At 38.2% G+C, this 14,180-nt stretch overlaps 1 long non-coding RNA gene across 1 annotated transcript in view; it reads left to right on the forward strand.

Annotated features, from left to right (window-relative positions):
• The window catches only part of LOC139081847 (uncharacterized), a 123,930-nt gene that overhangs the window by 29,304 nt on the left and 80,446 nt on the right, over positions 1–14,180 (forward strand). The window contains exon 3 of the long non-coding RNA XR_011537286.1: positions 13,894–13,955. This is a non-coding gene — a long non-coding RNA (uncharacterized lncRNA). The remainder of the gene's footprint in view (positions 1–13,893; positions 13,956–14,180) is intronic.

A 14,180-nucleotide genomic window follows, 5' to 3' on the forward strand; every position in this document is an offset into this window, starting at 1 on the left:
AGGCTGTATTCTCCTCTGGAGGTCAGGGTGCTCTTCCAAGACCATATGGTTGTTGGAATAATTTAGCCTCACGGTTGCAAGACTGATGTCTCCATTTTCTTGCTAACTGTCAGCAGGAGCTGGTCTCAGCTCCTAAGAGGCCACTCTAACACCTGCCACGTGGCCCCCTATCAATACAGGCAGCTTACTTCTTCAAGGTCAAGGACAACAGGGGAATCTCTTTTCTCTAGTCTGCTAAGACATAACATAACACACCAGGAAGTGACTATCCCATCACCTTGCTCAGAAGACATAACCTAATCAAGGGAGCAATTATTCCATCACATTTGCAGGTTCTGACTACACCTGAGGAGATTACACAGGAGCCAGGAATCTTGGGACCATCTTAAAATTCTCTTGCTCACCGTATCTGATTTAGCTTATGAATGAAACAATGTCAGCCAATACAGAAAAAAATAAAATCAAAAGGAATAGTACTAAATCATCAAAAATCAAGTCATAGTTATGAGGGGTTATAAACACTACAAATTTACATTGATCGTATAAAAAATGTTTTTTTAATTCTAATATTTTATGGCTGGTAATGAAGAAGTAAGAAATAATATTTTTTTAATCACATGTCGCATTCCAGATACTTATGTACACTGTATCATTATATCCTAAGAAACTTATGTATGAGTGATCAGGACAGAATTTGAACCCAGGTCTCACTCCAAAATTTTCTTCTTCCCACTATAGTGTGAGAGCAATTATTTTATACATATATATATATATAGATCTCAAGAAAACAGACCATTAAACTGATTTTAAATATGAAGTATATGTCTAAAATAGTACAAATCAATTCAGTTTTGGGAAGGTAGTTATATTATTAGTGGACAGATTTGGGGATTTCTGTGTTAAAGTTATTTTTTCCAAATGGCTGCAATATTTGGAATGTAGAGTCTTGCTTTTTCCCCTGTCTCAGATTACCTGTGACCCTCTTTCTGTTTCGATACATCATTGATAACAGCACCGAGCTGAACTAATGGGAGAAAGGGAAGCTGAAATTGCAGAGTTCTGAGCTGAAGGTGGATAAACACAGGCCTTCTCCTTGAAGGAGCTGATGGAGCTTCAGAAGTACAGTCTTCAAACCTGACTGCGAAGCGATCACTCTGAGCATGTCCCTCAGTTTATCTTCTGTTCTTCAGGCACGAGGCAGTATTAATGGGCAAATCAAAACAAAATGAGTGTCCTTGATTTTTCAAGTATGGATACATTTAGATGATTCTTTGAAATTTGTTCTTATCGGTTTCTATTGATAAAATTTTTTAAGAGAAAAAGCAACTTGAGTAAAGACTTGGTATCAGTCTTTTTCTGAATGTAGCATTTATGTCCATCTAAAGGGAAGAAATTGCTCGGAGGCTTGTCTTAAAAGGCTAGATAGAACCCTGTGCCATTTGGTGCTGGGCCCCACTGACAGATTTACTGCCTGCTGGGAGCTGGGGCTGCAGCTTGATGGAAGTGGCAGGTGAGGGCTGCAGCGGAGAGGGTTCCCATGCTCTGTGAGTGTGTGTGACTGGCAGCATCCAGGGTCATGGGGGGCAGGCGTGTGTTTACAGTCAGGATTTCTGGGGAAAAAAAGTTATTTTTCTCTTATCCATCATGGGAAAGAACTCTTCTCCTTGCTTGGTTAGGAGACATTCCCAAATGACCAAACCAAAGACAAGCATTGAAGCTTTAGAAATAGTGCAATGATTACGCCTTACAGAAGTTCTGTAGTGTGAAAAAACAAATCACAAATGCCAAATATTAAATGTCGTGCTTGCCCACCATGTTCCATACAAAGCACTCACTGTAAGCTCACGACAATTAGGGCATGGACGTACTGAAAATTTGTGAGTACTTTTTGTCTCCTTTCTGTACGTTGCACTGATAATAACATATAACATGCAGAATTTCAAACTTACTTCATAATGAATTAACCTTCAAATTAAAACCTGTATTGGGTATTTACTAGAGACCTATTGCTGAAATGCAATAATGCCACCTGAATTTATTAGAAACTGTAAATGCATCCAGTCTAGAGGAAAAACGGACTGTTTCAGGAAGTGGAACTAGAGATTTGAGGGACCTCTTAGACAGAGGGATTGTGTGTAAGAGGAGAGAGACCAAAATCAGAGGAGCTAATATGCTAGCGTAGAGACTTCTGCCCAAACAGTGCTGGAAAGCACTTCCTGAAGCACGTGTTGACCTTCTGTGATGTTCCCCACACTACTGACCTTCCTTAAGAAAGAAAATTTCAACCCTACTAATTAAGGAGCATCTTTACCCCCACTCACTATTAAATCACATCTTCAATATTGAAAATTGGTAATTAAAGTTGGTAACTAATTTTTGGTAATTAATTTTTGGAAGTTAAAACTCTCTTCAACATTTTAAATTGGTAGCTAATGAGGGAGAAAGTTTTTATGGAAATATATTGTGTAGTCTGATTTGCTAACAATTATTCATTCTGTTACAAATACAAGATGTCTTGGTCCCAGTTTCTTTGTTTGAGTATCAAGTGTTAGACTACGCGATCCTCTACTGCAGCCATCAGTACCCAGCCCGGAGCCTGGAGCCTGTGCTTAGTGGGTGTGTATCAAATCAGTGTTTAAGAGGAAAGTCCTTAGGCCTTGGTGCCAACACTTTTGTTCTTTTGAGTCCTGGATTCCTAATGCCATTCTCACTTTGTGACCCACTTAAAATGTTTATGTTTGCTTTGATGTGCCCGGGAGGAACAGCAGAACGGATTTTGCTCACTGATAGGTGGGTGTGTTTGTGGTGGGGACAGGTGTGAAACCACCTGACAATGATAACGAACTGCTGCCAGCGATGGGAGTTTGCAGATCGGCTGTTAAGCTCCAAGTAACTTTCATATTTAACACTTGGAGTGTGTGGTTGGTGTGGTAGATGGGGATGGTGTTACAAACTGGTGAGTTATGAGGAAAAAGACCTAGACACAGAGCTTTTAGGGAAATTCAATTGATCTACTTGTTTAGCGTCTATAGTAAAATGCAAAAAACACTAATATAGCACTTTTCACGTTATATTATAATATCTGTTCATGAGTCTGCTCTCTTTTTTTTAAAAATAAATAAGTAAAACTTGTTATATATATATATATATATATTTGAGTCTCTCTTAGCAAGTGTGAGGTTCACAACGTTGGATAGTGTGTTCTAATTTATCTTTATTCAGTAATTAGTGTCCAACATTACCAGATCCTCAATAATTATTAATTAAACCAATAAAACAAAGGAGTGAAAACAGAACCTTTTTATATTGTGTATTGGAAAACCATATACATGTATGTGTGTGTGTGGCTTTACTTATATATATATATATATATATAATTTTATACAATTATATATTTTTGTATAATATACGTATATGATATTTGTGGGTTTTTTTTGCTTTGGTGCATAACAATAAATAACTTTCAGTATGATGGGTAACTTGAAAACTTAAATGAAGATAAATTCAAGGTGAACTGTCCAAGAGTTTTGCGAGTTTACAAGACTGACGTATAGTAATGTGCCAGAAAGCTTTGCATCCCACTGTTTTTAGTTGTTCTTGGAATATTTATTCTCTATGGACCTATAGTTGTTCCCATATTTTGAAAAAAGAGTGGAAAAAAATCTAAACATTCTTCCCGGAGAATGACTTCAGTATTCATGATGGGAGAATGAGGCTTAAAGCCATTTGTATACCTTAATGTGAGAAGAAAGCTTGAACCATCATATATTTTGTTTCTCATGGAAGCTAACAGTACGTGGCATCACTGTGTCAGCCCCCCCACCACACACATGCAAAAAGAACTCAAGATTTAGGGCACGCTAAGAGAGTGTAGAGAATCTGACCAGGATATACCTGCTCCTTAACAGGCTGCCTGTTCTTAAACGGTTAAACTGGTTTGAGCATATTTATTTCAGAACCTGAGAAAATATGATGGAAGAAAGCCAGGGACCTTGGCCTTGCTCTCTTGTCCTGGACCTGGAGGACACAGAACCCCCCTTTTTTATGGCACTGTGTCTATTATTCAGCTGCCTCGATGCTTTGACCCTAAGTCCTGAGCAAGCTTTTCATATATTCCCTAAGATGTCTTTTTCTTATCATATCACATTAGATCATTTTTCATTATCAAATAGTTTATTTGAGATTTCTTCAGAGTTACAAGTTGCTTATTTTACTCATGTTAAGGGTAAGTTGAATGGAATGTTCATAATGTATACAGTTGGAGTCACAATATATCCTTTTTGCTGGAATTGTAAATTATTTCTGCATTTGAGCAATAAAATGTAAATGTTTTATAATAAGCACGGGTGCATGTTAAGTTTTGGAATTTGGAACTATAGAGAGTTCAGTTGTCTGCAGTTCGACTCCCCCAACCCCCTTCGCCATGGAAGAAGTAGTTCTAAAGTCAATTTATTGTCCTTCATTATGTCAATGGTTGATATCAATTTTCCAGTAAGACTCAAACAAAGGTAAACGACGACTCTTCTCTATGTCTTTTTATTCAAAAGCTTTTGAGAGAGCTGTTGCAGGGCTTGTTGGAAAAGGCCTTGAGGAATTTTGCCTGTAATTTAAGACATTTATTTCAGCAAGCTCATATGCACCCATATTGTCAGCACAATGACATAAAGTGTCACTTTTCTTCTCAATTCTTTCTGATTTATACTTTACTAGGCACAAATCTCCTATAGCATTTTTTAAATAATACAGAAAAGTAATAAGAAAGTTGACTTAGGAGCTGATACCGGGTTGTGGACTGGAGCATGTCCTGGCTGCTGGGTTTTCACAGGTGGAACTCAGTAGAAATAGATTGATACGGCGCTGAGTCTTAATGGAGGGAAAAAGAAACTTTGGTCTGTTAACAAATGCCTTATGATTTTCATGTTGCAGGATAATAATTTATAGTAAAATTGAGCAAAGTAAAGCAATTCTTCTTGATGCAGACTGGAGCCCTGGGGGTATTTTAAAGGGACACAGGACACTGTCGTGTGTAGACCACTCTCCCAGAACCTCTTTGTCCAGGATGCATTTAGGAAGGCAAACTGTATTCCTTGGAGGGGTTCTTGAAGAAAATAGTAACTTTAACATTACCATGGAAGTCTGTGTGTAAATACTGCAAATAATAAATACTGCTCTATTTTTTAAAGCACTGTATTTTCTGGCTTTCTTTAAAATAAGTGAGTTTCACAGAGAAAAACATTTCCACAGAGTCCTTGAAAGTTTTAAATTAAATTTTTGAATTTTGTCCAAAAAGCAGCCTTGAGACTATAATTTGGTGTTGTTTGTCTTTCGTACTAGTGAACTAGATGTGAGGGAGCAGAATTACAATTCGCCACCACTATCAAAGCTTGACGTCCCTCAATTTGTTTCGTAGAAAATGATACCACTATTTACCAAATATTTCCATTAAACACCGAGTCCAGATTGTTCTTGGTCAAAACTTCATTAAAAAAACAAGTTGATTGGTAGGATTTTAAAAGCAAAAACAAGAATAAAGTCAAATTTCCAAACAGAGGAATTGATCTCTACTAGAAAGACAGCCTTTTGAGACTTTAATAAGAATTGGGTGTCAGAGGCCCTCCCCTCCCGTCGCTCAGTTTGTTGAGTACAGTGGTGTCTGGTCGGAGAATACAACCCCAGCATGTCCACGCCTCGTGTGGTAAACCCTGTAGTGATCTGAGAAGTTTCTGCATGCAGTGGCAACATGCTGTATCCAGCCCTTATGCAATGGGTTGTATTTTATTTCAGAAGACTTGTTTCTCCAATGAACGATTAATAGCTACTTTGGCACCTACTACTAGGCTAATGTCATTCACTTATACTTGCATAGTATTTTAGAGCACTTTCCTCCAAGTGTGGTTCCTGGTCCAGCAGCAGCAGCGTCACCTGGGAACTTGTTGGAAATGCAGATTTCCAGGCCCCGCCCAAGACCTACTGAGTCAGAAGCTCTGTGAGTGGGGCCCAGGAATCTGCATTTTAGCAAGCGCTCCAGGTGATGCTGATGCATATTAGAGTTTGACAACCACCACCTCAGAGTTTCTGAAGTGTTTTCACTTTGGCATTAGGTGGTAGGGTGCTGATTTTGTTTTTAGGAACCTCAGTTTTAGGGAAGTTGATGTGCTCAAGTTCACTCAAATCTCAGTGACAGAATTTGGGCTTGAATCACATTCTTTTTGCTCCAAGTCTTGCCATTCTTTCCATGCTTGCTGCCTGGCTTGTTAAAGTGACTCAGATTATGAGAACTGGGGCTTGGGGAACAGACCCAGGCTTTTGCTACACAACTTCATGATGTGAATGCTGCCTGATTTTAGGAGTAACTGGCTTAAAAGGGCAAGATTATTTTACTTCCCTTCAGTGGGTAGGCAGGAAACGTGAATCTTGGCATAGCTGGGATTCCTGTCAAATTCAGGGCACCAAGTCAGGGTCCTGGAGACGCCAGACTGGGATGCTAGTTCTCTGGTGAGATGCCCGCCACACTGGCCATGTTATTTACCACGTCCAGGATTTTCTCACTGCAGTGACCATTGGGTGTGAGGGGCATTTATGGCTCTGTACTGACAGTGTGACCTCAAACTGGACAAGAGGGCACACAGTGTGGAGTAGTTAAAGCAGGGCAATTTAATTCATGACATACAATGTTTATTTGGAAGAACTGATCGCGATTTGTTTTTGGTGCTGATGCCACTCCAAAAACGATGCTGAGAAATTCTAATTATAGCTAAGTTTCCCCAACTCTTCTTTCCTTTGGATTTATTTTAAGGAAGGAAAACTTAAAATACTAAGGTGAAAGAGGACCAAGTTTCTCTCCTTGTAAAACATCAGTTAGTATGAAAGTGCTTCAAAAAAATCTACATTCTGTTTGTGCACTGTTACCTCACTATTTGCCCCGGTAATATGTATCTTGAAATGTAAAATACCAGAGTTTCTGAAAAATATTATTTTGGAATAAAAGCAGAGGACTAATTTTACTAAATTTTAAGGATAAGTCATAAGAGACTTAAAAAGTGGGTTTTGGTTCGCATTTTAACAGGTAGGTTTCTCCCATCTCTTATTTTGTAACTTCAAAACTAATTTTGGAAAAGATGTATAATAAATCTGAAAAATAAGATAATTTCTTATTTTCTCATTTTTTGCAACGTTATATTCAAAATGACAAACATAATTAATATCGTATAATTTAGTATAGTACTTTTTAACTTTTAAATTCCATCTACACGTTTTTGCTCAATTCTCAAAATAAACACGTGATTTAATTTTTATTATGTCTTAGATAAGGATACTGGGGTTTAGGGGAGTGATGGGAATTTTCAAAACTGAGTAGTAAGTTGGGCCCTCCTGCCTTGAGATCCCATTCACTTTCCACCACGTGAGCCTACCAGAAGGGGCACAATGAGCTGTGTGTATGGGGTCTCACTGATGGGAAATTTTACTGGTAAATATATAGGGAATTTCTTTATATCCATGATAAAATTTTTTATATCTTCGTATTTTATTTCTCTACATCTATTGTAAAATTTTGCTTATTAAACTGAAATAATCTCAGTTTTAAAAAACTATAGTATCTTGTTCCATTTTGTCTTTGAAGTAGAGTAACTATTTTGCGGATAACCTTATTAACATTCAAAGTCCTTGTAGTTTGAAAATTTTGATCATTTACTCAAAGGAAATTTCTTCTAATGTGAGTTCATATTTAAAAAATATCACCGTGAAGCAAATCACACTCAAAATTTGTTTCTTCCCCAATATGTTTCCTTCTGTCTTTTTTCCATCCTTCCCATGTTCCTATCTTCCTTACACATCCCACAGTTTAGCATCCTGAATTGTGGAGACAATTGTGAAAAAGTTTAAAACTCTAAGGTTTGTTTCATCTTTAATATTTTTGACATTCTGTTTTGTGGTTCTCATATAACTGGCAAAGAGGAAGAAATACCACTGTTTCATTAGAGAGATGTACTGGTATCCAAGATTGTAAGCCTCTCTCCATATTGGTAGAATCTTCAATTACTGAGTTTTAGGAAAACTTGTAAAAGTCTAGAAATTAATCAAAGGGATAACTGGCTTATGGAGGAAAACTTGAAAAGCCGTATAAGATGATTTTGCATTTTATTTAATTAATTAATTAATTAATTAATTTTTTAATATCCCAGGATCTGGCTTCAGCCCTTTACGTACATTGTCTCATTGACTCCTCACAATAACTTTATTAGGTAGGTTTTATCATCCACATTTTACAAGAACGAGATTTTACAACTTCTGGCATATTGTAAGCACTTGTTGAATGGTAGCTATTGTTTTATTTATTTTTATTTTTTTCTCAATTATTTTTTTATTGAGTTCATAATAGTTTACATCAACGTGAGATTTCAGTTGCACATTATTTCTTGACTGTCAACACATAAGTGCTCCCCTTCACCCCCTGTGCCCACCTCCCACCCCGCTTCCCCTGGTAACCAGTGCACTGTTTTCTTTGTCCATGTGTTTATATTCCACATATGTGTGAAATCATCTGGTGTTTGTCTTTCTCAGTCTGGCTTATTTCACTTAGCATAATTCCCTCTGGGTCCTTCCATGTTATTGCAAATGGAATGAATTTGTCTTTTTTTCTGGCTGAGTAGTATTCCAGATTTTGCATTTTATTGACTACAGTGAATCCTTGATCTTAGGCCAGGGTTAGATATTAAAACAGCTTTCAAAATTATCGTCAGGGAAAAACTGTGTATTATCAGTTGATTTAAGCTGCTATTTAAGGAAGCCACGGCTTTGGAAGCTGCTGCTCCTGGAACACCTGACCAAGGAAAGTGGGTTAGCAATATTGGAACTGGCAAGTTAGATATTGCCAACGATTCATTTAGTCTGATGTCTTGTGTCTATCAGAATTCTCTTTTGACTACTGCTAAAAGAGCTCTTTCCAAAACCCAAAAAAGGACCATTTTTAGCAATATATCACATGGAATATCTCACTTTTTTGTTAAGGCATTTAAACATAGATAATTTATTCCTTGAAATGTTATTTCACAAAAGGTTAGCATGAATTAGGAGAGGAAGGAGCCGTTCCTTGTTTATTGGCCTGATTCTTTCAGGACTAAAGCGCTTAGAAGAATTTTGCTCGTATTCGGGCCCTGAGTATTACCCAGATCATTTGAATACCAACCGGCCAAGAAGAGAACAGAGAAAAGTTTGGCACTTCAGTCATCAAGAATATAAAAGCTTGGCAACTTTAATTTGAAGTTCTTAATGTATGTGTATGCTGTTATCTTGTGAAATAGAATGAAAGTATGATGCTAGAGTTTCTTTTTTCCTTACGGAAAAATGAACAGAGGTCGCTAGTTTTCTCTTCTTATTGGGAGTTGCTGTGGTAGATGATATTGTCCCAAAATGGCACAATCATTATTGTTGGTCCCACATGCTCTTCCACAACCTCACTACCCCCCATCAAGAAGTGAGGTCTATTTCTCCTTCTCTTGAAACTAGACAGGCTTTTGTGAGACTCTCCACAAACCAAATGCAGGCAAGTGATAATATTTCAGAGTGCATGGCTTCTGAAGTTGGGTTATAAGAATGATAAGGCTTCTTTCTGGCTTTCTCTCATTTGGGACTCTTGTCCTTGGAACCTAAACACCACGCTGTGAAAAAACCAAGCATCCACATGGAACAGCCACATCTAGGTGTTCAGGCCACAGCCGAGCTTTCAGCTGTGCTGTCAGCCAACTCTCAACGTGAACCACCAAACATGTGAATGATGGAGTCTTCAGACAATTTCTAGTCCTCAGCCTTCGTGCCACTCCATTTGATGCTAAGTGGATTAAAGATGACATGTCCCCACTGGGTCCTGCCTACATTGCAGATTCATGAGAAAATGAGTATTTGGGGTGGTTTTTTATGGAGCAATAGATAAATGGAAGAGTGCATGCTCCAGAAAAAAAAAAAAATCACAACAGCGTTTCATATAATTACAATAAGAGAAAAGAAAAAATCTATTGCACATGTACAAAATAGTTCTGAGAGCTAGACCTCATAAATGTCTAAAATTCATCAGAAACTTTTCTGTTAGACAAGATAAGGAAAAATTGCCATCTTTGAACATACTTTTTTTGCTTTTCACAAGTGCCCAGTAGCATCTTAGAGGATCTTCACAACTTCCACTTACCAAAGTCCTAATTCTGTCAAGCCTTTTTGGATTTCCTGTAAGTCCTTGTTTGTAACCAGGATAAGAAATAGTATTTCCAAGAAGATGATTGATTTTTGATGCCCTTTCTGGAAGATCAGCACTGAAAGTTCCCGATGGAGATCCAAGCTAAAACAGGCTAAGAAGAAAACCTAATTGAAACAAAGTGGCCTTTTCAAATGCCACTGAATTATTTAAACCAAACAACTAAAAATTTATTTGATTGGATGGCCTTATTTTTCTTTTTAATGTAAAAAGTTTATCAGTGGGTGAATGTCAATCATAGCAGGGATTAGTGATTGTGAGGATTGAGAATTAATTTATTTAAAGCACTCAGAATAGCCCCTGCAGAGAGTAAAGACTATTTGAATATGCATGTATTATGATTATGATTATGATTGTCAAATCTGTTATTATTTATTTAAATATTACAGTAATGCTCAATTACGAGTCCCTCGTATAGAGAATTAAAAGAATAAAGTAGTGCATCTACTCTCCATAAGGCAATTAGAGGATTACTACAGAAGCTTTAAAAATAAATGAAACACAGTCTAGAAAGATGGTGTTTTCTAAAGCTGTGAAGCCCTGGTTTGCTGTTGCCACCAGAGATGCTGCTGACAGTGAGCCAGGACTTCTGGAGCACCACGCAGTGTTTGTAACCCAGGACAGGATACACAGAAACCTTCTGATTTCAGGCAGTTCTGTTGCTCATTTAATTCCTATGTTGCAGTGGCCTGAGAGTCTGTGAATATCAAGAAAAGAAAATCAGAGAGGCTCTGTACAAAGTTAGAGAACAGTCCATAAGATGACTCTCTTCTGACACCAACTGCAGAATCTGGGAGTTCCAAAGACTGCCCTCAGGTTTGCTAGTTCCCTAGAAGGATTCACAGAACTCATGGAAAGCTGTTATACTCACGGTTACAGTTTATTACAGTGAAAAGATACAGATTAAAAATCAGCCAAGGGCAGAGACTCATGGGGCAGAATCCAAGAAAGTTCGAAACAAGGAGCTTCCAGTTGTCCTTTCCTCACAGAGTCATGAACAGTGTTACTTTTCTGGTGACGATGCGTGAAAATACACATGGAGTACTGTCACCTAGGGAAGTTCACCTAAGGCTTGTTTCCATGGTTTTTCTTGGGGTTCAGTTATGGAGTTGACTGCCCAAGTGGCTGACCTTGAGTCTCCAGTCCCTATGGAGGTAGAGCTGACACCTTTCATCTCCAGCCCCCCTTGAGATAGTGGATACCATATGGCACAAAACCCCCATCATGTCACATCCTTAGAATGTCTGGTGTGGTCCAAAGCCCCCAGGTTAATAAACACATTCTTTCTCGAATGTCTGGTAAGGAGAAGAGTTGGTCCTGATCCCTCAAGAGATATCACGAAATACGTGTTTTATTGCCTCCTCTTAAGTAGTTATCACGTTTTGATGATAACTCCCAATGTTTTATCAGTAGAGAAACGATGGAAGTGAGTGGCTTCAGCTTTTTAGCATGTATTCAAAGTTTAATATTTTGGTTCTCATGCAGGAACCTGAGAACCAACACAGCCTTTGAACCGTGTTTGTCTTTTATATATTACCCTTGCCCTTATGCATCAATATTGCCTGTTTTCTTCCCCTAAACAGCATCACCTTCTTCTCTGCTCTCCCCACCACCGGTTTAGAGGGTACAAATGTTAATTAGAAAATAATACATCAAAATAAAATAATTTTTTTTTTACCAAAAACAGGCTTGATGAATGACTTGACTCAAAATTGTTAGCACTGAATTATTCGAGCTGAAAGTTTCTGCTTTACCTTGTTCCACTCACTTATTCACCCAGAGTGTATTAATCTCCTGTGAAGTGCCAGGTACTGAGAGGTGCACGAATATAACGGCAATATATCTCCTCCCTACAGTGGGGAACTTTGTAAAAATACACATGACCTCTCTTCTTTCTTCTTTCCTCCTTACTTTCCTGTGTTCTGTTAGTCTTTAGGATGGGGCAGGAAGTGCCGGGAAGGTGAATCTGTATATACAAAGAGGTTTCTAAATGATCCACTCACCTCCTCTCCAACCACCATTAAGAACTGCTCTCAGTGGTTTACAATATGAAGGAGGCAGACGAGATAAATAAATGATTACACCCTCCAGGTGAAATACTAATCGGGTACGTTCAAAATATTACTAAATATGTTAGAGTGTTTGGCTCACATTGTCAGAGTGAAGAGGCAAAGTAGAGGAATGGATTCTCTATTAGACAGATTTCCCAGGAGATAACAGATATTCTGGAAAAATAATTTCAAAGAGAACTGAAAGGAGAAAAAGATGTATTCAGTTGCTTTTTAAGGTAGCAAGTTTTTTTTCTTCTTCCTTTTTTTGGTCCTATGAGTTGATGCTTGTCAGGCACTTGGCATGGGTCATGCCATGATTAAATTGAACGGTGAATTATTGATAGTGATGGGTGTTCTGACTATGGACTGACATAGGTTTAGAGGAGAATAAAATTAATAGAAACACAATGGTAGAAAATTTGAAAATACAATCATTAATTGTATAACAACATTCATAGGCATTTTACTGTAAGCAGAAAAATAAGCCTTTTTTCTTTTTCATTAAAAAGAAATCTATATAGATGTGGCCTGGAGAGGATGAAAGTGTCGGTTTTTACATTTAAGGATTTGTGCTTTATGAGCCTTGATACATTAATGCTTCCTCTGGGGCTCTTCTGGACGAGCACATTGCACAGGTGGCCCATTGAATTTATAGACACAATAACTGAACGGGAGAAATAAGAGGCCAGAGCATTTGTGGCACATGGGATGCAGCTGGCTTGGCCACTTAACAGCCGACATAAGTTTTATGTGACACAGCTACTTACTGAAACACAGGAGACACTCTTTTTCCTGGGACCACAACCTACTGTTTTTTTCCCTCTTCCCTTCCCCCAGCACAGACCTGGGAAGGCCCTGAGAGCTGCTTTGTCAAACTCTGAAACAAGCAAATTAATTTACAATAATTTATAACATTCTAGAACTCCTTGAAACGAACATCTGTTAAATGCAACTTCATTTTGTAACATTCTAAAACTCGGATGAGTTAAACAGTTAACTTGTTTAACTTGGGCTCAGAAACCTGGAAAAAGTAAAGCGCTTGTGTCTGAGGAAAGTTTGAAAAAGCCAGAGAACTAGCTTTTACAAATTAAAGTGGTTGTTTTATCGTCTAAATTATAAACACCACTTGGGAGTGGGGGATAGCGTGCTTTGACGAGAATATCCTCAAGACCACGGGGATGTCTATTGCCAAACATGCTGGAGAATAAAAAGGAAAATGATAAATACAGACACACACACAGTCTAAAACGTAAAAGATATAGAATTAGTTATTGGCAAATACTTCTAAAGATTCCTCGTCAGTTTAATTTAACTGGTGCCGTACTCAACGCTCAGGCCCTTTCACGCCCCACTATTTCCTATCTGCTCTGAGAGATATGGGTCCTGGAAAGAGAGAAGAAATATGAAAACAGGAGAGAAACGAAAAAAGTTAGAGAAAAAGTGAGATATGAAGCAAGTGTAAATGAGAAGTAGGGAATGGTAGAGAGGAAAGAGGCAAAAATATTATTTTCCTTACCTTTGCATATTATTTGTGGGCAAGAAAATTTATTAAGATAGTAATTTATTTTTTGCTTTTTCTCTGTTATTTTTCCCCAGGTTCAACTTATAGCCACGCTCTGGTGCCCTCAAGAAGTTTGTTTAGAGGGCAAAAGTAGAAGGTATCTATAAAAAACCTGTGTCTTTGGATTTTGTTTGCTAGAAGCTTGAGTTCTTTGAGGAGAAGGAGGTGGGAACGTGGACGTTCCTTGAGGCTGGGGTGGGCCTGGAACCCATCTGCTTCCCAACTGGGAGGGGGAAAGTCCTCAGAGGGCAAGGCCCTCAAGATAGGCCCCAGAGGTGAGCTGGTGGCCTCTGGTTTCCAGCCTCAGGCAAGATTTTCTTCT

Source organism: Equus przewalskii, chromosome 2, assembly GCF_037783145.1.
Source record: "Equus przewalskii isolate Varuska chromosome 2, EquPr2, whole genome shotgun sequence".
Classification (NCBI taxonomy): Eukaryota; Metazoa; Chordata; class Mammalia; order Perissodactyla; family Equidae; genus Equus; species Equus przewalskii.